We start from the raw sequence: 27621 nt of genomic DNA on the forward strand, positions 1-27621 counted from the left end.
ATCAATCACCCATCACATCATCACCCCTCACCATCATCTTCATCACCATCATCATCATCACTGGAATTATGACCATATTTTTCATCTGTGTTAATACTATTTTCAACATCATCATTATCAGTTACCATCATCTTCATATTCATCTTCATCACCATCCTCATCCTCACTATTATTAGTATAGTCATTATTACAATTAGCATTATTTTCATCTCCATAATTATCACCATCATTACCATTATCACCAATATCATCAAAATCATCATCATTACCATCATCATCATCACATCACCATCTTCATTTTTTTAATAATAAATTTATTTTTTATTGGTGTTCAATTTACCAACATACAGAATAACACCCAGTGCTCATCCCGTCAAGTGCCCCCCTCAGTGCCCGTCACCCATTCACTCCCACCCCCCGCCCTCCTCCCCTTCCACCACCCCTAGTTCGTTTCCCAGAGTTAGGAGTCTTTATGTTCTGTATCCCTTTCTGATATTTCCCACACATTTCTTCTCCCTTCCCTTCTATTCCCTTTCACTATTATTTATATTCCCCAAATGAATGAGAACATATAATGTTTGTCCTTCTCCGATTGACTTACTTCACTCAGCATAATACCCTCCAGTTCCATCCACGTTGAAGCAAATACATCACCATCTTCATACTGATCATAAGATTCAACATCATCAGATTCTTATCATCATCAAAATAATCACCAATATTATGATCTTTACCATAATCACCAAAATTATTTTCCTCACTACTTACCATCATGGCTATCATCACCACCAATGTGTACATTGCCATCATTTCATCATCTTTGCCATCATCCTCATTATCTTCACCGTCCTTATCATCATTACCAATAAAATCACTATCATCAACAACAGCATTATCTCTATCACTGTGATTAGACAGTTCCCCCTATGGGAACCTGATGTGGGACTTGATCACAGGACCCTGGGATTGCAACCTGAGCCAAAGGCAGATGCTCAACCACTGAGCCACCCAGGCACCCCTATCACTATGAATATTACCATGCCCACCACCATCACTGTGTTCAACATCATTGCCATTATCATCTTCCTCATCACCATCATCATAACATTAACCATCAATGTGATCATCACCATCATCCTCACCATTAACATCACCACCCTCACTGTCATTATCATCCTCATTATCACCATTCTCATCACAATTATCCACACCATCATCATCATCTATATCTTCATCATCATTGTTGTTGTCCTCATCACCAGCATAATGAAAATCATCATCACTTTCATCATTTCCATATTCTTCACATAATCATCATGATTATTTTCCTATTCAGCACTGCCATCATTTTCATCATCTTTGTAATCATCCCCATCATCATAACAGAATACAAACCATTATCTGACCATGATCATCAGCTTTATCTTCATCATCCTCTTAATTATCAGTTGCACTATCCTCATAACCATGGCCATCACAATCATTGCTGTTATCATCATAATTGTCACGATTATCATCACCATCAAACTCAGAATCATATATTTTTAAAAGATTTTATTTATTTATTCATGAGAGACCCAGAGAGAGAGAGAGAGGCAGAGACACAGGCAGAGGGAGAAGCAGACTCCATGTAGGGAGCCTGATGTGGGACTTGATCCCGGGACTCCAGGATCGTGCCCTGGGCTGAAGGCAGGAGCTAAAATGCTGAGCCACCCAGGGATCCCCCTCTCATAATCATTATAATAACCATTTTTATTACTACCACGATCATTTTCAAAGTTCTCATGACCATTAGCTTTACCATTGTCATTACCATCATCGCCATTATGAACATCATCATCATTTCTACCATCTTTATCTTCTTCATCATAGTCATCATTTTCATTATATTATCTTTACCATTGAAACCACTATCATCATCATCTTTATCATGAACATGTCATCATCATTCACATTCTTCATCAGTACCTTTATTTCTAGTATCTTCTTCATCACCATCATTATCTACATTATTATCATCACCATTATCACCACAATCATCATCACCATCTCATGACCATTATAATTGTTATTACAGTTATCATCCACTATCTACATCACTACTGTTATCACATCATCTTCTTCACAGTATCATCTTCATTCTCATCACTGTTCTCATTTTCATCACTACCATTGACTTCAGGCAGCTTTGTATTCATCATCATCATCATCATCATCATTCTTAATATTCTCTACATCATCACCATCATGATTGTCACCATCATCTTAATTATTTCTATCATCATGATCATCATTTTTTTAAAGATTTTATTTATTTATTCATGAGAGATAGAGAGAGAGGGAGAGAGAGAGAGAGAGAGAGGCAGAGACACAGGCAGAGGGAGAAGCAGGCTCCACGCAGGGAGCCCGATGTGGGATTCGATCTCAGGTCTCCAGGATCAAGCCCTGGGCTGAAGTCAGCGTTAAATCACTGAGCCACCAAGCTGCCCTCATCATCATTATCATTATGTTATTATTCTCACCATCATTATTTTCATTATCATTGCAATTAACATTACCATCATCCTCATCTTCACCATCATCCTTCTTTTACCCTTTTCTTTACCATTATCATATCCATCATCCTCCTATATATTATCATCATCATCATCATCTTCAGTATCATATTGCCACCAGCACCACCTTTACCACAATTAGCATTATCATTGTCAACACTATCATTGTGATTATTTCCATCATTATCATATCCATTATTATCATCACCTTCATCATCACCATTATCACTCTCATCATCCTTAACAGCCTTGTCAGCATATTCATTAATATTCATTGCAGTCACCATTATTACACCAGCAGCAGCATCTTCTTCACCATTTTCATCCCATCATAATCACCATCATAATCCTCACTATAATCTTTATCATTACCAGATACGCAGAAGATAAATCAAATACAGAGGAAAACTTGGCAGACGAAGGTACCAAAGTCAGAGTAGTTGCATAGGTTAATGGAACAAATTTTTCTTAGATCTTTAAGACCTTGTACAAATCTATGTAGTTGGCAACCATCTTTATTAAATTTAATTTCCTTCTTTATTGGAAACATAGGAGTATTGCATGGTAAGTGCCTTTTGAAAGTTATCTCTTCTTTTATTCTCATTCTTTTTTTAAAAGATTTTATTTATTTATTCATGAGAGACACACAGAAAGAGGCAGAGACACAGGCAGAGGGAGAAGCAGGCTCCATGCAGGGAGCCGGATGTGGGACTTGATCCCAGGACCCTGGGATCACGCTCTGAGCCAAAGGCAGACACTCAACCACTGAGCCACCAGGTGTCCCTTATTCCAATTCTTTTATAATTATTTTATTCCTTCCAATTGAGCTCTTGACAAGGGATATTATTTTACACATGGCTATGGCTTATCCTTTTAGTAAAATATTTTTATTGGCTCTGTAGTTTGGTTATAACAAATATCATTACTCCCTAAGGACCAAAACAATGCATTGATTTGTTTCAACTTACAATGCTTTTCTACCATGTTGTAAGACTGCCACTCTACCACATATCTCCTTTCTTTTTTTTTTTTTTTTTTTTTTTATCTCCTTTCTTCTGGTGGACACATAGTAACCAATTCTGATACTGCCTTCAGAGGAGCTCCACAGACACTCCATTTGGAGTACAGATATGGCAGCCTTTAAGTTGCACAGCTGGATTCTTACCAATAGGTGTACAGAAGAATCAGGAGAAAGTAGGAAAACATTCCTCAGCCAGAGGACCTGTCAATATGGGAACATGGATGAAATGGAACAAGTAAGAAAAGGTAAAAGTGAAAAGGCTGATCCAACCTACCAACATCCTATATCTATCACCAAATGGAATATGAGAAATTCCTGAGAAAATTGCAGAATAAGTAGCACCAGTATCTCCAGTTCCCAACTCAGATTCCATAGATCTGTTCATTTTAAGTCATTTATCAATTATTCCCTAGCTTTCTGGGCTTTTCTATTTACGTAATACCTGCATCCTCTAGAATCTCTTTCTATAATCCCCCTACTAATATCCTGACTTCTGGCAATATTGACATACAGTTTCCCTTCCTCTTCTGTTCCTTTCATAGGTTGTTCAGAGTAAGGGTTATTCCCTTTAGTAAATAGTTCTAACTGAGCAAATAACACAGTAGTTTTTTTATTTTCTTCATTTTTTTCCTTTGTCTTCTCTGGAATTTACCAAAACTGAGTAGCTGCAGCTAAGATTTGAGTAAGTCTGCCCTTGCCTAACTATAGCATTTTCCCCAATATGAATTTAGAGAATAGCAAAGAGCCAAGACAAAGGTGATTAGGACCAGAGGGTGAATTTGATCTGCCCTCAGATCCAGGCCTATAAACATAGAGAAAATGTCTGCAAATCCCTTTAAATCCATGGGGGACTCACCCATCTTCTTTTGCCACTACTGCAACCTCTGCTGGCTTACCTTTAATGGAAAGGCTTCATGTGCGATCATTATCAACCCTTCCCGATGGGTCTCCAAAGTCCTTAATTCTTTCATACTTGTGGGGTGACAATAAACATCTTCCCTTGTCACCATTAACACTGGATGCGATCTTCCAGACTCCAAAGTGTTTACTAGAGCACATGAACAGCCTTCAGATAGCAAGATTCCATGCAACTACCAATTGCAGAATTCAAGGAAGTAGACAGTGCACAACACCATGCACATAGTTGTAAACTGAAAACACTCTAATTCTGGGTTCCGGGGAAAAGATGACATGAGCAAGAAAGGAATGTGCATTACCTGGGTGGGTAGCTTCTCAATGACATTACCTTTGCTACTGATCCAACTAGGAAGGCATGGGTTTTTTTTTTTAATTTTAGGTTTATTCATTTATTTGAGAGACTCTGTGTGAGCAGGAGGAGAGGCAGAGAAGGAGGGAGAGGGACAAGTAAACTCCACGCTGAGCACAGAGCCCAACACAGGGCTCAATCCCACAATATTGGGATCACAATTTCAGCTGAAATCAAGTCAGACACTTAACTGACTAAGCCATCCAGGTGCCCCAAGCCTGGGTTTTTTTTTTTTCACATTGACAAGAAAAATGTAAACTATATAGAACTCTGGTCTGCTTTCCTGTGTTGACATTCATCAGCTTAACACCTTCTTTGTTTGCCTTTTTCCAAGTAACCAGTAAAACTACTGTTCATATTTATCCAAGTTCTCAATTACTCTTAGATCATGTCCCTTTTATCATATCTGCTTTTCTAACTGCATGGATGATAAGGGACTTTCTGAGGTGTAATCTGGGACAAGACATAATGTGGACATAGGGCCAAGCCTTGAGGCACACAAACATTTATCTTCAAATATCCACTGCTGTACAGAAAACTACAGTACAAAGTCAGCAGATTTCATCACTGATGAAGCCAACAGCTGGCACAGACACCACAGATATCCTGAAGATATTTTGCCACCTTTTTTTCCCAGATGCCTGTCATCCAAGACCCTCCCCCAAAACGCTCCAGGCTATGCACCTGTGTATGTCCAGCCCCGAGTACTAGCCTCCCCTGTTCTATGCATGCCCAGGGAAAGTGTGTAGCAATAGGAGCGCATGCCAAAAGCCAGGGTCTCCACAGCTGCCAGTGAGCTCATAGTTGGCCATGGCTACCGCTGCCTGCCCTCAGCCCCATTACCACATGGGTGTCTGCAACTGGACCCTGCCACTACACAGGCATTTGCAGCTGGCCCCTGCAGCTGAATGTGCACATGCCATTGGCTCCAGCCACCACTGCTGCCTGTTCTGGTCCCTGGCCACCAGAAATGGAGGTGCTGCTGAAGACAACAGCCCTTGCGGCCACTGCAGGCCCCGTGGTGCTTGCAAAGGACCATTCAGTTGTTGATGCTATATTCCACAGCATCCTGAGCTAAAGAGACATCATACTTGATTAGACCTGGTGCTGCCACATGCCCCTGCACTAGGTGCCCCACACCACTAGACCAGGGGTCACAGTATATTCCAGCATATCCCATCCAAAGGCAAAAGGCTTCACTTATAGAAGTCAGTCCATAAAGTCTGGAAGAGGTAACTGCTTACTCAAATGCACAGACACCTATACAAAGCCACAGGGATGACAAAGGATCAGGGAAACATGTCTCCACCAAAGGAACACAGTAAACCTCCAGTAACTAAACCCACCCCCCAACAACTGGAGATCCAGTAATTGCCCTGTAAAAAATTCAAAATAATTGTTCTAAAGATGCTCAAAGATGTATAAGAGAACACAAACAAACAACTTAGTGATATCAGGAAAACAGTACAGGAATAAAATAAGAAGTTCAACAAAGAGAAAACATAAAAAGGAAACACATTTATGAACTGAAGAATACAATAGCTAGACTGAAGAATTCAAAAGAGAGCGTCAACAACAGACTAGAATGAGCAGAAGAATCATTGAACTAGAAGACAAATTAATTGAATTCATCCAATTAGAGGAGCAAAAATAAGAAAGAATGAAAACACGAGAAGGAAGGCTATGGAACTTATAGAATACCATATACAGAAATATTTTTTTCATATACATAAATATTATACACATCACTGGAGGCCCCAGAAGGAGAAGAGAGGGGGAAAGGGATAGAAAGCTTATTTAAAGAAATAATGGCTGGGGCATCTGGGTGACTCAGTTGGTTAAGCATCTGCCTTCAGCTCAGGTCATGATCTCAGGGTCCTGGGATCAAGCCCCGTCTCAGGCTCCCTGCTCAGCAGGGGTCTGATTCTCTCCCTCTCCCTCTCGCTCTCCCTCTCCCTCTGCCGCTCCCCCCATTAGTGCGTTTTCTCTCTTTCTCTCTCTCTCTCTCAAATAAATAAATAAAATATTCAAGAAAAGAAAGAATGGCTGATATACCCAACATAAGAGCACTTAAATATTTAAAACAAATATTAAAAAAAAACAAATATTAACAGACCTAAAGGGAGAAATAGAGAGCAATATAACCATAGTAGGGGACTTTAATACTCTTTCATCAATGGATAGATCATCCAGACAGAAAATCAATGAGGAAGCAGTGGCTTTGAATGACACATTAGGTCAGATGGACTTGACATATATAGACAATCCATCCTAAAGCAACAGAATACACAATATGCATTCTTCTCAAGCAGACATGGAACATGCCCCAGGATAGATTATATGTTAGGCCACAAAACAAGTCTTAATAAATATAAGAAGATTGAAATTATATCAAGCATGTTTTGTGGGATGCCTGGGTGGCTCAGCGGTTGAGTGTCTGCCTTTTGCTTGGGGCGTGATCCCGGGGTCCTGTGATGGAGTCCTGCATCAGACTCCTTGTGGGGGGTCTGCTTCTCCCTCTGCCTATGTCTCTGCCTCTCTCTGTGTGTCTCTCATGAATAAATAAGTAAAATCTATTTTTTAAAAAAAGCATGTTCTGTGACTACAACAGTATGGAACTAGAAATCAATTAAAAGAAGAAAACTGGAAAATACACAAATACATGGAGATTAAACCACATGCTATTGAACAACTAATAGGTCAAAGAAGAAATCAAGAGAAATCAAAAATATCTTGAGACAAATGAAAATGGAAATAAAACATACCAAAACTTATTGGATGAGGCAAAAGTGGTTCTAAGAGAACGAACTAGGGGTGGTAGAAGGGGAGGAGGGCGGGGGGTGGGAGTGAATGGGTGACGGGCACTGGGTGTTATTCTGTATGTTAGTAAATTGAACACCAATAAAAAATAAATTAAAAAAAAAAAAAAGAAAAGTTCATAGGAATAAATGCCTACATCAAAAACAAGAAATATCTAAAGTAAACAATCTAACTTTATACCTCAAGACCTAGAAAAAGAAAAGTGAATGAAGCCCAAAGTTAGTAAATAGAAGGAAATAAGATCAGAGTGGAAATAAATGATATAGAGACTAAAAGTACAACAGAATAGATCAATGAAACAAAGAGCTGCTGTTTTTGTTTTGTTTTTACATAATGTGAATATCATCTTCTATCACATTCTATCATCTATTATATGTATCATCTTAACTCCTCTCCTGGAATGTAAGCTTCATGAATATTGATATCTTTGTTTTACTTACTTGTGTATCCCAAGCCCCCAAATTGGTGCCTGGCACAGAGGAGACATGCAATACATATTTGTAGAACAAATGAATGGAAGTTCCAAAGAAGGGACACTCCCCCTGCCCATCAACCTAACTTGGAGTTCTGCATATTTCTTTGTTTAACTGGGAAAAGCTGTAACTGTACTGGATAAAGAGCTCAAGAATTTCATTTTTTCCAGTTAGTCTGCTTGGCTCGTGGCATGCGTGCTAGGGATCCTGAATGTCATTCCACCAACAGCTCTGGGGGCTGGTAATACAGGAGCCCTGAGCAGTTAAAAATTCACAGCTTGTCTGGGACAATCTGCAGTGTGGGCAGCAGCTGGTTTGTCCCACAGGCAAATCCTTCAGGACAGGACAGTTGCAGCCCACATCATTTTCAGAGGACTTCTGATTTGGTGAGAAAACCTGACAAGAGGTTGCCCTTTGCAGCCTGTTTGTATTCCCTTTCAAGAGAGGAAAAGCAGGCACTTTTGCGGCTAAACTTGTGCTGTAACAAAAATCTACGTGCCATTCTGAGCTAAAATGAATGATAAAGTAGCAAAAGGGAGCATTTCTATCTCCTGGGCAGGTAAGAGGAGATAGGGCACTATGCACAAGACAAGGGATGTCTTTTGTGGGTATCACAGTGTGTCCCTATGTGATCATTGGAAGGAGGGAGGTATGAAAGTGATACAGCCACAGGAAGGAGGTAGGTGTGTCAGTGGGAAGATAAGGCGAAAAGATATGAGTCATTGTCTTGGAAAGTAGAAAAGTGAGTTCACAGTGAAGCCCAGGAGGTGTGCCCTACTGGGTTCAAGGTCGATGCTGGTGTGAAGTCCTCTGTGTAAAGTGTCTATTACAGCAACTTTGTTTAAAAACAAAGAAATACAGTAATGCCTAGAAAAGAAAATAAAGATGCTAATGGCTTAAAACATAGTCTTAATAAAAATAGTCTGCCCACCAATATTTAAAAGAAAGAAACAAAGAGCTGGTTTTTTAAAAGATAAACAAAATTGACAAACCTTTAGCCAAACTCACCAAGTACAAAAGAAAAGACTCAAATAAAATCAGAAATGAAAGAGATGTTACAACTGATACCGCAGAAGTACAAAAGACCATAGAAGAGGGATCCCTGGGTGGCGCAGCGGTTTGGCGCCTGCCTTTGGCCCGGGGCCTGATTCTGGAGACCTGGGATCGAGTCCCACATCGGGCTCCCGGTGCATGGAGCCTGCTTCTCCCTCTGCCTATGTCTCTGCCTCTCTCTCTCTCTGTGTGTGACTATCATAAATAAATAAAAATTAAAAAAAAAAAAGACCATAGAAGATGACAATGGAAAATTAAATACCAACAAATTGGATAACCTAGAAAAAATGGATGAATTCATAGAAACATACAATCTACCAAGAGTAAATCACGACGAAATAAAAAATCTGAACATACTGATGACTAATGAGGAAATTGAATCAGTAATCAAAAACCTTCCAAAAAACAAAAGTCCGGGATCAGATGGCTCCACAGGTGAAATCTACTAAACATTTAAAGAGTTAATACCAATTCTTCTCAAACTCTTCCAAATAACGATAGAGGAGGGAACATTTTTAAACTCGTTTTACACGCCGGGACACCTGCACCCCGATGTTTATAGCAGCAATGTCCACAATAGCCAAACTGTGGAAGGAGCCACAGTGTCCATCGACAGATAAATGAATAAGGAAGATGTGGTCTATGTATACAATGGAATATTACTCAGCCATTAGAAACGACAAATACCCACCATTGGCTTTGACGTGGATGGACCTGGAGAGTATTATGCTGAGTGAAGTCAGTCAGTCAGAAAAGGACAAACATTATATGGTCTCATTCATTTGGGGAATATAAAAAATAGTGAAAGGGATCAAGGGGGAAAGGAGAGAAAATGAGTGAAAAGAAAATATTAGTGAGGGGGACAAAACATGAGAGACACCTAACTCTGGGAAATGAACAAGGGGTAGTGGAAAGGGAGGTGGGCAGGGGCTTGGGGTGACTGGGTGATAGGCACTGAGGGGGGCCCTTGGCGGGATGAGCACTGGGTGTTATGCTAAATGTTGGCAAATTGAACTCCAATAAAAAAAAAAAAAACTAATAAAATAAATAAATAAATAAATAAATAAATAAATAAATAAACTCGTTTTACAAAGCCAACATTATCCCGATAACAAAACCAGACAAGGACACCACAAGCAAAGAAAATTACAGGCCAATATCCCTGATGTAAAAATCCTCAACATGTAAAAATCCTCAACAAAATATTAGCAAACCAAATTCAACAATATGCTGAAAGGATCATATACCATGAACAAGTGAAAGGAGGACAATGAGGACTCTGAGGTGCTTGGTCTTGGCCAGGCAGCTGCCTTTTGGCATTTCAGGTCAACACAGGATATCTTACAAAAGCCAAGCCTTCAACTGGGGGAGAGATTAATGCTGGGCCATAACTTCAATTAAACCTCCTTAATCCCTAGATCTAAGTATTATGACTATAGACCAGAGTGTAGTTAATTGGGACCAGTGATTCCACCTATCATAGGCATTGCCACAATTGTTTTCATTTCTGACTTACTCAAGCCTGCTTCCCTATGGCATGACATCATATCAGATGTTTTGATCACCTGTAATTTATTATTTGCCTCACATTTGCTTTCCCATCCCCTTTCATACATACCTTCCATTGCTGCCTCTTTTACCAAGGAAGGCTTTCTTCATATGCAGGTCAACACCTTGTTTATTTACCATGTCTGTCAGTTTATTCCTAAACATAGTGTTCATTACCCTGTGTTTTCCCATGTGCACTCACCACTGTGTACAGGTGAACAGAGGAATACTTTATCTTCTGCTTTTATATGGTTCATATCTTTGACCATTATCCCATGACCCAAGGACTGACTTCAGCAGTCTTTCAAAACAAAGGTAATTACTGATAAAAGACTTTCTCTCCTTGACCAAACAGGCTGCCCTGAGCCCTCTCTCTACTAGGCCTTGACCTTGGCCCCAGTCCTACCTTTGGCCTGCCTAGTCCAATTTTAAAAGAATCCTGCTAAAACAGCTGAGATAAAATCCCCCACCCTGATCAACTTCATCATCCTCTACCTTTGATATATAAGTCCTTGGCCTGCCTTTAACAGTTCTACTCTGGGGGCACCTGGCTGCTTCAATGGGTAGAGTATGTGATTCCTGATCTTGGGGTTGTAAGTTCAAGCCCCACATTGGGTATAGAGACTACTTAAAAACAAAATCTTAAAAAAATAAAAAGAGTTCTCCTACCCTTGATACCTCTTCTTTGAATTTTCCCCCTACTGATCCCTACTGATCCCCTTCCACTTGCAATATTGCAATAAGGAAGGCTTCTTTGGGATGACATTTGAATAGAAGATGCTTGATCAGACAGAGCAATTCACTTGTGCTATGTTAATAGTATTTTTTCACTTGAGATTTTTCTGGTTCTTTGTACGACAAGTCATTTATGATTGTATCCTGGACATGTGGGTATTATGTTCTAAGTATCTGGATCATACTTACATCTTCTACTTTAGCAAGCAGTTTAGATTTACCCCTCAGGTAGGTGATGGTGTACCTTTGTGGTCTGTTTTGAATAACAATTTGGTTTTCAGAGGCCTTGAGAAGCTATTCTGCGCTGCTTTATTTATGTGCTACTCACAGGCCAACCCAAAAATCTAGGCAGGATTTCAATTTCTTATACAGGTTATTTGGGGGGTTTTGCCCAGGATGTGATATGTATTTAAAAATTCCTTTCTCCAACTCCTTCCTTGACTTTCTAGTTTGGAGGAGGAGAAACATCACCTCATCAAGCTTGCCCAGCTCTCTCTCCTAAATATCACCTCATTAATGGAAGGGGAATGATGCCTCCCAACTACCAACCGGGGCAAGGTATACTAGTAATTTTTAAATGCCAAGGAATTTAATGTTGAAAAACTTTCACTCTCTGTGATTCTCTAGTAGGAAAAAGACACAGATATTCATTCAGCATCTTAGCAAAAAAACACGAAAAAATCCAGATAAGATAGATTTATTGAGTGGAATCTGAGCAGGAAGGCAGAAATGTGTAAGTAAGGAGAATATCCTGAGATCTATGCTTTATTAGAACAGAGACCAGAAAGGCTATGTACAGAACCAAAACCAATGAAGAATGATGGCAAGGAAAAGGAATCTGTTCCTACTTCTGATTATACAATAAAGTTAAATAAACTGAGCCATCAGAATATGTGACATTCATTCACAAGATCTACTTTTTGCTGAGTAAATATTCAATAAATAAACTAAATTAAAAAAATAATGACATGATTTTTTTATACACATAGATGAGTTATTTTCCCATATAGTGCTCTGGGTAAGTGCATTTTCATTAGAAACTTCATTCTTGGGGCACCTGGGTGGCTCAGTTGATAAGCATCTGCCTTCAGCTTAGGACATGATCTCAGGGTCCTGAGATCAAGCCCCGTCTCAGGCTCCACACTCAGTGGGAAGTCTGCTTGTCCCTCTGCCTCTGCCCTTTCCCCTGCTCATTCTCTCTCTCTCTCAAATAAATAAATGCTTTTAAAAAATGAAAATTTGTTCCTAATTCATGGGTGTTGTGTAATTTTTGTTTTTTTTAAAGATTTTATTTATTTATTCATGAGAGACACAGAGAGAGAGAGGCACAGACACAGGCAGAGGGAGAAGCAGGGGCCATGCAGGGAGTCCAACGCGGGACTCAATCTGGGGTCTCCAGGACCACACCCTGGGCTGAAGGCGGTGCTAAACCGCTGAGCCACCTGGGCTGCCCTAATTTTTGTGATACACTTTTTATTTATTTTTATTTATTTTTTTGGATTTTACTTATTTATTTGAGAGACGGAGAGAGCATGAGCAGGGGGATGGGCAGAAGGAGAAGTAGGCTCTCCGCCAAGCCCTGGGATCATGACCTGAGCCAAAGGCAGACACTTAACTGAGCCACCCAGGTACACCATGTGATGTTTTTTAAAAAATACATTGTTTGGGGGCACCTGGGTGGCTCAGTCAGTTTAGCACCTGCCTTCAGCTCAGGTAACAATCCCAGGGTCCTAGGATGGAGCCCCCACATCTGGCTCCCTGCTCAGCCTGCTTCTCCCTCTCCCTCTGCTTGCTACTCCCCCTGCTTGTGCTCTCTATCAAATAAATAAAATCTTTAAGATAAATACATTGTTTGATGATGATTAAACAAAACAATAGTCAGGAAAAAGGCACTTTCCTATAACACACACACACACACACACACACACAAATGAGGTTATTATCACCACTGAATGTTGCTACCTATAACACATGATAAAAAAAATTTAAATCTCAATAGAAAACATTGTCTTAACAAAAATAACTAAGATAACCTGGGTCAATATTTTTTTAAAATATTTTATTTATTTATTCATGAGAGACACACAGACAGAGAGAGAGGCAGAGACACAGGCAGAGGGAGAAGCAGGCTCCATGCAGGGAGCCCGATGTGGGACTCGATCCCGATCCCGGGTCTCCAGGATAATGCCCTGGGCTGAAGACGGCGCTAAACCGCTGAGCCACCCAGGCTGCCCAGGTCAATAATATTTTAAAAGCACTTATGTTTATATTTAGGAGAGTTATCATACTTAAAGATGATAAAAGATTCAAAATTGCTTTTCATTTAAGGATGTGTTTCCTAGGGACGCCTGGGTGGCTCAGTGGTTGAGCATATGCCTTTGGCTCAGAGTGTGATCCTGGGATCGAGTCCTGCATCTGGCTCCCTGCATGGAGCCTGCTTCTCCCTCTGCCTATGTCTCTGCTTCTCTCTCTGTGTGTCTCTCATGAATAAATAAGTAAAATCTTTAAAAAAAGATTGTTTTATTATATTACTGTAGTGAGACAAAAACATGTGCCCATGTCATAATCCCCAGAATCTGTGACTACTTTATATAGCAAAAAATGGGATTAAGTTAAAGATCTTTTTTTATAAAGATTTTATTTATTTATTCATGAGAGACACAGAGGGAGAGAGGCAGAGACATAGGCAGATATAGAAGCAGGGTCCATGCAGGGAGCCCAATGTGGGACTCAATCCCGGGACCGGAACCCCCGGTCCCCAGGATCACGCCCTGGGCCGAAGGCAGCCGCTAAAACTGCTGAGCCACTCAGGGATCCCCTAAGTTAAAGTTCTTAAGAGGAGGTACTTATTCTGGATTATCTAGGTGAGCTCTGAATGCAATTACTTTGCGAAAGAGACACAGAAGGAGTTTACAGACACAAAGAGGGGAAGACAACATAAAAATGTAACTGAGGGAGATGCTGCTTAAGAATGCCAAATAGCCAATATTAGAAGTTGGAAGAGTCAAAGAAGAGATTGTCTCCTAGAGCCTTCAGAGGGATTGTGGCTCTGCCAACGCTTTGATTTTAGACTTTTGTACTCCAGAACTCTGAGGGAGAAGTTTTTGTTGCTTTAAGACACCTAGTTTATGGTAATTTCTTATGGTAGCCCTAGGAAACTAATACAATTATCCTTACACAACTTTGTTTTCTCCTTGCCTTCTACATGAATTTCATATTCTCTATGGAGTTTCCAATTATGGAGATACTGTCTGAAGAAGGAGCATATAATGGTGAGCTCACAAAGGAAAGCATAAGAGCCAGCAGTCTGGTTCACTAACATTGTACCTTACTCAGCTACAGCTAAGCAGTATTTGCATGTTAATGATCGCCAGTGGCTAGAAGATGCCATAAACATTAGTCAAAGTTTTGCCCTTGACCATTTGATTCTCTTCATGAAGAATTGAGTCATAGGGTTAAGAATTGATCCATGAGGGACACCTGGGTGGCTCAGCAGTTGAGCATCTGCCTTTGGCTCAGGGTATGATCCCTGAGTCCCGGGATCAAGTCCCACATCGGGCTTCCTGCATGGAGCCTGTTTCTCCCTCTGCCTATGTCTCTGCCTCTCTCTCTCTGTCTCTCATGAATAAATAAATAAAATCTATCAAAAAAAAAGAATTAATCCATGAGGTTTAGTTTTATACGTTTATTTCTGCTTCATTTTTTAAGTTAGAGCAAGTGATGATCCTAGAGCGAAAGGTCCCCCAACAAAGGTAGTGATAGAGGAGGAGGGCCTTGAACAAAAATGATTGTGGTGGTGATGATGGTTTACCATTTATTCCAGGTAAAGGAAGTGGAAGAGGAGGAACAACTCCTTTGGGTAGAGGTGGCACTGGTAGAGATGATGGTGGGCATGGCCCTCTATCTGCCAGTAGATGCAGTGGAAGAGGTCCTGAAATTTATGAGTAACTTGACGACCAGTGTTCCTGTAATATAAATAACCTAATGCTCAAATGCTTGCAGTAGACACTTGTGGGTTTTTTAGAGATTATATTGTATTTATTAATTTATCAATCTTCAAAGACTTAGTACATGCAAGAGACTTGTACAGATATTTAATAAGCACTTTTTTAACTCTACACAATGAGTGTACTTTTGCTAACACTCTAATGCTAGAAGAGTTGGCATCCTCATCAAAAACTTTGTGAAACATGGGATCCCTGGGTGGCGCAGCGGTTTGGGGCCTGCCTTTGGCCCAGGGCGCGATCCTGGAGACCCAGGATCGAATCCCACGTCAGGCTCCCGGTGCATGGAGCCTGCTTCTCCCTCTGCCTGTGTCTCTGCTTCTCTCTCTCTCTCTCTGTGACTATCATAAATAAATTAAAAAAAAAAAACTTTGTGAAACAGTACTCCAAAATATTGAAAAATTAGATTTCATGATGAACATATGCAAAGAAGTATTCTATCTGGCTTGGGCCTACTAGACTAGTTTGTTCAAATATGGATAATACAAGGTTATGGTTTGATCCCCTTGGGAGCTAATTAGCTTTACACAAAGAGTCTTAGAGTGCCAACGATCTTGCTATCTTATAATAACATAAGCAACATCTATTTGTATAGTAATATATGCTTATCAAAGTTTTTACATCTATTATCTCTTTTGAGCCTTGTTATAACCCTGTAATATAGGTAGGGCAAGTAGTTTTATCTCACTGTTTATAGATGAGACACTGAGACTCCAAAAGCTTAAGTGATTGGTCAAAGATCACAAATTTAGTGTGAAACATGATTAGGACTTAAACGTAGTTCTTCACACACCTAATTAAGTTCCTTTTCTATTATAACAGATTACCTCCTCATGCCTGCAAGTCATTTGTCATGAGCTGAAGACAGAACCTAGGCAAATGCCCTAATTTGGGGAGTGAAAAAAGGAAGAGTAACCAACCCCAAAAAAGCGAAGTAGGATAGAAAATAAAAAGTCAAATATTACAGGTACAGTAAAGCAAAGTGAGACAAAGAAAAGGCCACCAGATTGGGTCACTTGGAGTTCACTGTTGAGTTTTTTGGTAAATTTTCAGTAGAATGGTAGAAAGAGACCAATTCAAACAACAAACATCTATTGAGGATTGGCTATGTTAAGATACAATCTTTACATTCTGAATATTCCCTCCAAATAGGAGTTGTCTTGAGGAGAGTACTCAATCAGTTGTAAAGTGTAGATCACCTAATAAAGATTTTAAGTATCATGAGAATTTTCCCCAAAGATAATATAGGTGGGAATATAAAGTTGACAGATTTTGAAATGATGGTAGTCAAGATTATAGAGGTCTCCAAAAGCTTTGGAGATCGTTAAAATAATTGAAGATTTTCTTCATGAAAGGAAATGTGGTCCTGATGGTTAATGTTGTGTTATGTGTCAACATGACTGGGCAACCGGGTGCCCAGATATCTGGTTAAACATTATTCTGGATGTTTCTGTGAGGGTGTTATTAGATGAAATTGACATTTGAACTGGTAAATTGAATAACACAGATTGCCTTCCCTAATGTGAGCAGGCCTAATCTAATCAAATGAAGGCCTAAATATAACAAAAATGCTGATCTTCCAACTAGTAGGAAAGAATTCTTACTGCCTAATTGCCTTTCAACTGGGACACTGGCATTTTTCCTATATTAGAATTCAAACTCAAACATTGGCTCTTCCTAGGTTTCAATCATGCTGGCCTTCCAACCAGAACTACACCATTGGTTTTCATGATTCTAAGGCTTCTCTACTCAGACTAGATCTAAACCAATGGTTCTCCTATGCCTGCAGCTTGCCAATTCACCCTGAAGATCTTGGAAATTGCTGCTACCATGATCATATGAGCTATTTCTTTATATTATGTATATTATATTAAGTTATATATTATATATGTTAAATATAAAATATACACATACATATGAAATATATGCATATTTACATATGAATGTTACACACATATATAAAATACATACAAATGTGTATACGTGTATGTATACACACACACATAATATAAATATAAAATCCCTGTTCTGTTGGTTTTATTTCTCCAGAACCCAGAGTCATATAAAAGTGGACCCAATTCTTCAAATAAGAATGAAAATTTTCTATCAAAAATAGTTTTTGCTTGTATAATATATGCTATCACAAAATATGTAGAGAAGCATAAGAAACTAATGTTTGAATCTTTTCCACACATGGAAATGATTTGTCTTGGGAAATCAAATTTGTAGAGTTATTTAAACTAAAATTTTAATTTATGAGAAAGTCTGTTTCTGTTCATATTTTCCTTCTGTTAAACTAGATATTTTCCAAATTGGAACTCATCTTGACATGATACAATATATATGTAGTTTCATTACCTGTGTTCAATTTTGCTGGAATTCTGTTCTAAGCTCTTTGATCTTTTCTTCCGGCATCTTGTTTTGAGCTTGGGTTCAGGCTCTGAATCCTTCATTTATCTACAATGATTATCACCATAAATGCACACTTAATAATATAACTTCCAGAAAGCTTTAAACAATATTATGTATTAAAGAAGTGGAATACCCTTTACTTCTTTAATTCCAGGGTCTTCACTCATGACTATTTTCATGACAATTAAATACCCCTATGTGGGGGGTTGGGCTGGTGTTGGTGGTGGTAGTGGTGGTAATGAAGAACTATGCTCTCAAACTAAGCAAACAAAAGCATTTTTACTCCAGAAATAAAATACTATAAAAAATTCTTTAAACGTGTGAGCCACATTTTTCTTCATACATCATTTATAGCATTTTTTGTTTTGCTATTCAAAATTAGATCTTCATAATTTCATCCTAAATGGGGAAAAACTGAAAGCTTTTTTCCTCTACAGTTAGGAACAAGACAGGGGTGTTCACTCTCCCCACTTTTATTCTACATAGCACTGGAAGTCCTAGCCACGACAATCAGACAACAAAAATAATTAAAAGGCATCCAAATTGGCCAGGAAGAAGTAAAACTTTCACTATTTGTGGATGACATGATACTCTATATAGAAAACCCAAAAGATTGCCAAAAAACTGCTAGAATTGATAAGCAAATTCAGTAAAGTGACAGGATACAAAATCAACGTACAGAAATCTGTTGCACTTCTATACATCAATAACAAAGCAGCAGAAAGAGAAATTAAGAAAACAATCTCATTTACAATTGTACCAAAAACCAGGAGATTCCTAGGAATAAACCTAACCAAAGAAGTGAAAGATCTGTACTCTGGAAACTATAAAACACTGATGAAAGAAATTAAAGATGACCCAAAGAAATGGAAAGACATCCATGCTCATGGATTCAAAGAAAAAATGTTGTTAAAATGTCTATACTGCAAAGCAATTTATACATTTAATGCAATCCCCATCAAAACACCACCAGCGAAACGAACTAGGGGTGGTAGAAGGGGAGGAGGGCGGGGGGTGGGGGTGAATGGGTGACACAGGCACTGAGGGGGGCACTTGAGGGGATGAGCACTGGGTGTTATTCTGTATGGTGGCAAATTGAACACCAATAAAAAATAAATTTATTATAAAAAAATACCACCAGCGTTTTTCACAAAGATAGAACAAACAATCCTAAAATTTGTACAGAACTATAAAAGACCTCAAGTAGCCAAAGCAATCATGATAAAGAAAAGCAAAGCTGGAGGCATCACAATTGCAGACTTTAAGTTATATTATAAAGCTGTAGTAATCAAAACAGCATGGTACTAGCACAAAAACAGACACACAGATCAATAGAACAGAATAGAAAACACAGAAATGAACCCACAATTATATGGTCAAATAACCTTCAACAAAGGAGGCAAGAATATGCCATGGGAAAAGGACAGTCTCTTCAACAAATGGTGTTGGGAAAACTGGACAGCTGTGTGCAAAAGAATGAAACTGGACCAATTTCTGACACCACACACAAATATAAATTCAAATTCAAAATGGATGAAAGACCTAAATGTGAGACAGGAATCCATTGAAATCCTGGAAGAGAACACATGTAGAAAACTCTTGGATATTGGCCATAGCAACTTCTTTCTGGGTATGAGTCCTGAAGCAAGGGAAAGAAAAGCAAAAATAATTTATACTGTTTTTAAGCTGAGTTTTTAATTTATTGAAGTTTAATAAATTAGAAAATGAAGTATAAAAACAAGCTGTCAGAAGGACACCTGGGTGGCTCAGCGGTTTAGTGCCTGCCTTCAGCCCAGGGTTTGATCCTGGCATCCCGGGATCCAGTCCCACATCGGGTTCCGGCATGGAGCCTGCTTCACACTCTTGTCTGTGTCTCTGCCTCTCTCTCTCTCTCTGTGTGTGTGTGTCTGTCTCTCATGAATAACTAAATAAAATCTTTAAAAAAAACAAGCTGTCAGATAGTTCTACTTCTTAAATATATTTCATCTTGAAATGAGATCACACTTCTAGAACATTCAAGTTGATTCACATTAATACAAATAAGAATCTTTCTATTGCATCTTTAATTGCTTAGCATTCTAAGAGATGTGCTCCACTAAATCAGACAGTAGAATGATACACGTTATAAAGGCATTCTCCTTGAGACAGTAAATCAAAACACTTGTATAAAATGTTACGAGGGAATGTGAGAGGTTAAAATACAATGCTAAGCCAGACAGACCATCTAAATGGTGGACATTCTGCTGTGTCCTTGCCACAGCTCTTACCTCAGTCATGCCTCTAAACAAGACCAAACAAACCTATTTAGTGTGGATGTTGCTTGGTCCAGCTAAAGAGAGACCATATTTACATCTTATTTCACCTTTGTTGCAATGTCACTTCAAGTCATTTTAGAAGGCTATAAACAATGCTACTCTTATTTCTCAAAGTGATATATCTTCTTGTCTGGAATTGTCTTTAGCTTAAATGGAACAATAAACACTTTTACTGTTAATCAATATGCATTCTCAGAGTATATTTGACCTTTAAAAATTATAAAAGGCATTCAGATCCAAGTCTGAAGGAAGAGTGGGCGAGCATTATGGATAATAATAATGGTTAGGGTAAAACCTAAAATACTACTTAATAGTTGTTCTCTCCATTGATATCTGAGTCCTAGAAAATGTCCCACAGTAGCTAATCTAAATCTCTAGTATCTTTAAATTTCAATCCCTCCCCAAAGACATTGATCAATCAGTCATCTGATAACTCTATTTTTTAAAAGTAATCTCTATATCCAGCATGGGGCTTAAACTCTCAACCTTGAGATCAAGAGTTACATGCTCTACCAACTGAGCCAGCCAGGCCCCTGGATCTGATATCCTGTTTTGTTGAAAGATATGAGCTTGTTTGACTTCACTACTATCCATGTTAAGGTTTCTCTGAATCCAGGTATACCTGGCTGTCTCAGTCTGAAGAGCATGGGAGTTCAAGCCCTATGTTGGAGAATAGAGATTACTAAAAAAAATAAATAAATAAATAAACTTTAAGACTTTTCTGAATCCACACTCCCATACGCTCTCCTAAAATCAGCTTCTCCTTGTGTGCTTCTGAGCATGTGCCCACACAAGACAACATGCATAATTTCCTTCTGCAAATGGTTCATTACTACATTTGCAGAGAGGTATGTGATCTCTCTACTTGTAATTTAAAATTAACCACATGGGGATCCCTGGGTGGCGCAGCGGTTTGGCGCCTGCCTTTGGCCCAGGGCGCGATCCTGGAGACCCGGGATCGAATCCCACATCGGGCTCCCGGTGCATGGAGCCTGCTTCTCCCTCTGCCTATGTCTCTGCCTCTCTCTCTGTGTGTGTGACTATCATAAATAAATAAATAAAAATTTAAAAAAATTAAAAAAAATTTAACCACATGTAGAATTCAAATCACACAAGTTTAAAGTGTGTGAGCAGATAAGTGCCTTCTTAGAAGCCCACCAAAGAAGACATAGACATGGCCAACAAGCGCATGAGAAAATGCTCTGCATCACTGGCCATCAGGGAAATACAAATGAAAACCACAATGAGATACCACTTCACACCAGTGAGAATGGTGAAAATTAACAAGACAAGAAACAAATGTTGGAGAGGATGTGGAGAAGGGGAACCCTCTTGCACTGTTGGTGGGAATGTGAACTGGTACAGCCACTCTGGAAAACTGTGTGGAGGTTCCTCAAAGAGTTAAAAATAGATCTGCCCTATGACCCAGCAATTGCCCTGCTGGGGATTTACCCCAAAGATACGGATGCAGTGAAAAGCGGAGACACTTGGACCCCAATGTTTATAGCAGCACTGTCCACAATAGCCAAACTGTGGTTGTCCATCGAAAGATATGAATGGATAAAGATGTGGTCTATATATACAATGGACTATAACTCAGCCGTTAGAAACGACGAATACCCACCATTTGCTTCAACTTGGATAGAACTGGAGGGTATTATGCTGAGTGAAGTAAGTCAATTGGAGAGGGACAAACATATGGTTTCATTCATTTGGGGAATATAAAAAAATAGTGAAAGGGAATAAAGGGGAAAGGAGAGACAATGAGTGGGAAATATCAGAGATGGTGATGGAACATGAGAGACTCCTAACTCTGGGAAATGAACAAGGGGTAGTGGAAGGGGAGGTAGGCGGGGCGATGGGGTGACTGGGTGATGGGCATTGAGGGGGGCACCTGATGGGATGAACACTGGGTGTTATTCTGTATGTTGACAAATTGAACACCAAGAAAAATAAATTTATTAAAGAAAAGAAACTAAACAAAAATAACAACAAAACAATAGAATAAATTGATGAAACTAGGAGCTGGTTGTCTGAAAAAAATAGCAAAATTGATAAATCCCTAGCCAGATATATCAAAAAGAGAAAGGATCCAAGCAAATCAAATAACAAATGTTGGCAAATCGAACTCCAATAAAAAAATACAAAAAAAAAGAAAATGATAAAAAGAAAGAAAAGAAGTCCACTAATCTTATCCTCCGCTTCTAAAAATGAAGAAGCCAAGACCCAAGGAGTATGACTTACTTAAAGCTATAGCCAATTAGAAGCAAAGCTGAGATCTCATCTTATTGCTTATCATTCTACAGATGAGTTCATGGGTGTTAAAACTTACCAGATAGGGGGATCCCTGAGTGGCGCAGCGGTTTGGCGCCTGCCTTTGGCCCAGGGCGCGATCCTGGAGACCCGGGATCGAATCCCACGTCGGGCTCCCGGTGCATGGAGCCTGCTTCTCCCTCTGCCTTTGTCTCTGCCTCTCTCTCTCTCTCTGTGTGACTATCATAAATAAATAAAAAAAATTAAAAAAAAAAAAAACTTACCAGATAGGTTAAGAGTTCTAGTTTGCCAGGTGAAACTCTCATGATCATCATGATGAACCATTAGGGAGACCGAGCATACACGGCCACAGTGCTAACCAGATATATACAGAGGAAGTTCAGGGAGAGGCCTACTTTGAAAAAGGAGCCTATGGACAGAAGAGGGTAGCACAGAATCCAAGTACAACTGAGCTAACTTACCTATCAGAAGTATGAAATCAATGCCTGCTCTTTGTCTGTGCTTGAACTCTGCGTCCACACCACTGGCAAGCGCAGCATGCACCGCAGATCACATTCTTTGGTTTTCTTCTAAAACTGTGACTTGAGGGGCAGCCCCCGTGGCTCAGCAGTTTAGCACCGCCTTCAGCCCAGGGCCTGATCCTGGAGACCCAGGATTGAGTCCCACGTCGGGCTCCCTGCATGGAGTCTGCTTCTCCCTCTGCCTGTGTCTCTGCACCTGCTTCTCCCTCTGCCTGTGTCTCTGCACCTCTCTCTCTGTGTGTGTCTCTCATGAATGGATGAATAAAATCTTTAAAATAAAATTAAATTTAAAAAATAAAACTGTGACTTGAGAAGGAAAGAAAGTATTTTTTATTATCCTTGCCTTGGATACAAATCAATTTCTCTAAGATTCTGCATGAAAAAGAGAAAACTACATGTGTTTTACTAGCTCTGTAACAGAAATCCTTCCTGCCACTACATTCCCTTAGGAGAAATAAGCCTAGGCCTAAAGATGGTCTGGGCTTAATATGCTGCAAACCCATTGTGATGTAATCAACTGTGACCATTTAGTGACTTCACACTGTGATTTGCTGGGATTCAGTGGCCAAGGATACTGATCAGCCTTTCTGCTTACTTAAGCTACTGTCCCTGAGGTTAATGAAAGAAATATCCTGTTAGCTCTACATCCACGGATATAGAAATGTTCCCCACTCACTACTTAATGATTCCAATGAGGGATGAGTATCCTGGAGCTAGGTGGCAAGGGACAGTTTGGATTTTGTACAGCACTGTCACTCAAGCAGCTGTGAACAGCCTGTATAAAAGTGGACTGAGTCCCTTAAGATGCTAAGCAAGGAACAATTTATACATGTATTCAAGATCCAATTTATGGAAGCATACATGCTTAGTACACGTGGCTAGAGCCTCCATTTATTCAAAGTGGCAAAGGTCTTGAACCATACCTTGATTATGTAAACCATCAAGGTAATCCTGGCCCTAAACCTGACTGCTTGCATCCTGCCAAAGTACAACATGGCACCTGTTGCCTCAAAACTGGTGGGAAAATGACTGTCGGTCAGTGGCTGAAAAGATTTAACAGAGTAACAGTAGAAAGAGGTACAGGATATTCCCTCTTGTTGCAACTTGCACCCCCAGATCTCAATGGGGCTCTCCCCCTACTTCCTTCAGGTATTATGTCGCCTTCTCAGTCAGGCCTTCACTGTACAACCTACCGAAAGTGTAGGCCCCCCAGCCACCCCGTGACTAACTCCCATCCCCTGCCTTTGTGTGCTGCATAGGACGGATCATATATATATAATCAATCTTATTTTTTCATTCTCTCCCATTAGAATGTGAGCCCCATGTGAGCTGGAACTTTTTTCTTTGTCTCTTTCATGGCTGTGTTTCAAGCATTAAGAACAGTGTCTGGCACACAGTAGGTGATCAGCAAAAAATGAAAGTCACCTTTGGCCTAATGTTCATGCCATTCCTAGAGGTGACCCCGTATTGTATAGTGTGTATTTTTCAGGATTTTCTTCCACATATTTATATTCTCATATAAAAGCCTATTAAAAATAGATACTATTCACCTCAATTTAGCTTTGAATATTTCTACAATATATTAAACAAAAATCACTTGTTTCCACTCCTAGTCGGATACAATTACAGCTTTGTAAACATAACCAAAATTAACTTAAAATTAGCTTAAACAATATTCAACATTTTGCTAGTTACGTTTTTTTCTTTTGCTTTTGCTTCAGCATTTTATTTTTTAAATTTTGTAAAAAGATTTTTTTACTTATTCATGAGAGACACCGAGAGAGAGAGGCAGAGACACAGGCTGAGGGAGAAGCAGGCTCCCTGCAAGGAGCCCGATGTGGCACTCGATCCCGGATCCTAGGATTACGCCCTGGGCCAAAAGCAGTCCCAGGTGTCCCAGCTTCAGCATTTCAAAATAGATATATGATCTCACACATAAATCTTAAGCTGTACAATCCACACACTCTACTATAACAAACACTCTAACAGATAAGGGCTTTAAAAGACCCAAATATTATCATTGCATCTAAGAAATTATAATTATAGTCAACCCTTGAACAAAATAGGTTTGAACTGCATGGATCCACTTATACACAGATTTTTTGGGAAACAGCACAGTACGTAAATGTAGTTTTTCTTCCTTATGACTTTCTTAATATGATTTTCTTTTCCCTAACTTATTATAAGATTATAGCATATAATACATATACAAAATATGTATTTATGTTACTGGTAAGGCTTCTAGGCAACATTAGGCTATTAGTAATTAAGTTTTGGGAGAGCCAGAAGTTATACTTGGATTTTTGACTGCATGAAGGGGTCAGTACCCCTAACTCCTCTCATTGTGCAGGGTCAACTGTATTCCCTAATACCACATGATAATATCCATGTCCAATATCCCTGTTTGACCTAAATATTCTCTCAAATTTGATTTGTCCTTGTTAGGATCCAAACAAGGATCATCCACAGAATTGGCCGAATTATGATATAATACTCTTTTCATCTATACGTCCCCGTAAACCCTTTTTCTTTGCCATTTGTTTAATGAAAATACTGTATTATTTGTCCTGTAGAATTACTCATATTCTGCATTTCTCTGGACGCATCCTAACCCTGAACATACTCCATTATAATCAGAATATCTTATAGTGAGATCTATAGACTTGGTTAGATTCAGGCTAAATTACCTTAGCAAGAATGTTTTATACTCGATGCTTTGTATTCCTATTACATCATATAAGAACACACACTGCTGATACAAAGATTGATCAGTGGATCATAGTATTCTTACCTTGATTCACCCACATAACATTTCCCATCATTCTTTTACTTAACTTTTATTAAATTTATGTGTGGGCTTACCCTTTTATTATTGATATGAAATTCATACTCTATATAATTCATCATTGTAAAGTGTACAAGTAGGTGTGCTTGGGTGGCTCAGTCGGTTAAGTGCCTTCAGGTCAGGTAATGATCCCAGGGTCCTGGGATCAAGCCCCACCTTGCAGAGAGCCCCACATCAGGCTCTCCTCTCCCTCTGCCTGCAGCTCACCCTGCTTGTGCTCTATTTCTGTCAAATAAAATCTTAAAACAATAAAGTGTCATTGTTTTTTAAGTATGTCCACAAAATTGTGCACCTATCATCACAATCATTTTTAGAATATTTTTATCATACCAAAAAGAAAGTCCATACCCATTAACAGTCATTCCCTATCCCCTAGCCCCCAGCCCTTGACAACTTCTAATTCATTTTTTCCTCTATGGATTTGCCTATTCTGGACATTTATTGTAAATAGGGTCATGCAGGGGATCCCTGGGTGGCGCAGCGGTTTGGCGCCTGCCTTTGGCCCAGGGCGCGATCCTGGAGACCTGGGATCGAATCCCACATCGGGCTCCCGGTGCATGGAGCCTGCTTCTCCCTCTGCCTGTGTCTCTGCCTCTCTCTCTTTCTCTCTCTGTGAATATCATAAATAAATAAAAAAAAAAAAATAGGGTCATGCAATATGTATTCTTTTGTTTGCTTTCTTAAAAGTCCATGGTATGGATATAGCACATTTTGTTTAAATGTTCATCAGTTGAGAGACATTTGGCTGTTTCCCCTTTTTATCTTCATGAATAATGCTGTGATGAACACTCATGTACAAGTTTTTGTTTGAATATCTCTTTTCAGTTCTCTGTTATATATACCCAGGAGTGGAATTGCCAATCACGTGGTCACTCTATGTGTAACTATTGGTGGAACTGCCAAATGGCTTTCCCAGGTGTCCATACCATTTTACATTCCCACTAGCAGTGTATGTGAGATTCAATTCTTGACATCCTCATCGCAAATTGCTATTTTCCATTTTTTTAATTTATTTTTATTTTTTAAAATATTTTATTTATTCATTCATGAGAGATACAGAGAGAGAGAAGCAGAGACCCAGGCAGAGGGAGGAGCAGGCTTCATGCAGGGAGCCCGATGTGGGACTCGATCCGGGGACTCGATCCGGGGACTACAGATCACTCCCTGGGCTAAAGGCAGTCGCTAAACCGCTGAGCCACCCGGGGATCCCCTCCATTTTGTTTTTAATATAGCCGTCTTGGTAAGTAGGAAGTGGTATCTCCGAGTGGTTTTCAGTCTTATTTCCCTAATGACTAAATGATATTGGACACCTTTTCTTGTGCTTATTTGGCCATTAGCATGGAGGGACCAATAGATATGCAGCATGAGAGCCCCGTGTGTGAATACATCCTCCGCAACACTGGTTCACAATGGCAAAGCCATTTAGACCTCAGTTCCCTGGTACAATGAGTAGGTAATAGTTACTGAATCTGTGTCTGTCCAGGGAATGGGGACAGAAGAAAATGCTTTGACTTGTGCATTTGCGTGAGGAAATGGCCACCGCTCCCTAAAGTGAAGGACAAGAAACACAGGGAGGAATCCGGGGCGGCAGCTGAGATCCAGAGCCCAGGGGTAGGTCAGGTAATTCCACCAGGGGAGGAAGTGGAAGGTCTTTCACCTTCCACTCTACCTGGTGGGAAGGAGTGGCAGGGAATTAACCCCTCCCTGCACCCCCTGGGAGTGGAAAGCAGCTGAGTTTTATGAGATTTCCTGTTGACCTGAAATGCAAAAAGGCAGCT

The 27621-nt window shown here is 39.6% G+C and overlaps 1 long non-coding RNA gene across 2 annotated transcripts; it reads right to left on the reverse strand.

Annotated features, from left to right (window-relative positions):
* Window positions 1-15142: 15142 nt before the first annotated feature.
* LOC144307532 (uncharacterized) lies at window positions 15143-23492 on the reverse strand. 2 transcript variants are annotated; one of them, XR_013374372.1, is made up of 4 exons: window positions 23195-23492; window positions 22939-23164; window positions 17835-17933; window positions 15143-15437 (listed from the first exon to the last, which is right to left on the reverse strand). It is a non-coding gene; the product is annotated as an uncharacterized LOC144307532 (long non-coding RNA). The 2 variants fall into 2 exon arrangements; XR_013374371.1 differs by having other exon boundaries at window positions 22939-23481.
* Window positions 23493-27621: the final 4129 nt, after the last annotated feature.

The sequence above is a fragment of the Canis aureus genome, chromosome X (genome assembly GCF_053574225.1).
Source record: "Canis aureus isolate CA01 chromosome X, VMU_Caureus_v.1.0, whole genome shotgun sequence".
NCBI lineage: Eukaryota > Metazoa > Chordata > Mammalia > Carnivora > Canidae > Canis > Canis aureus.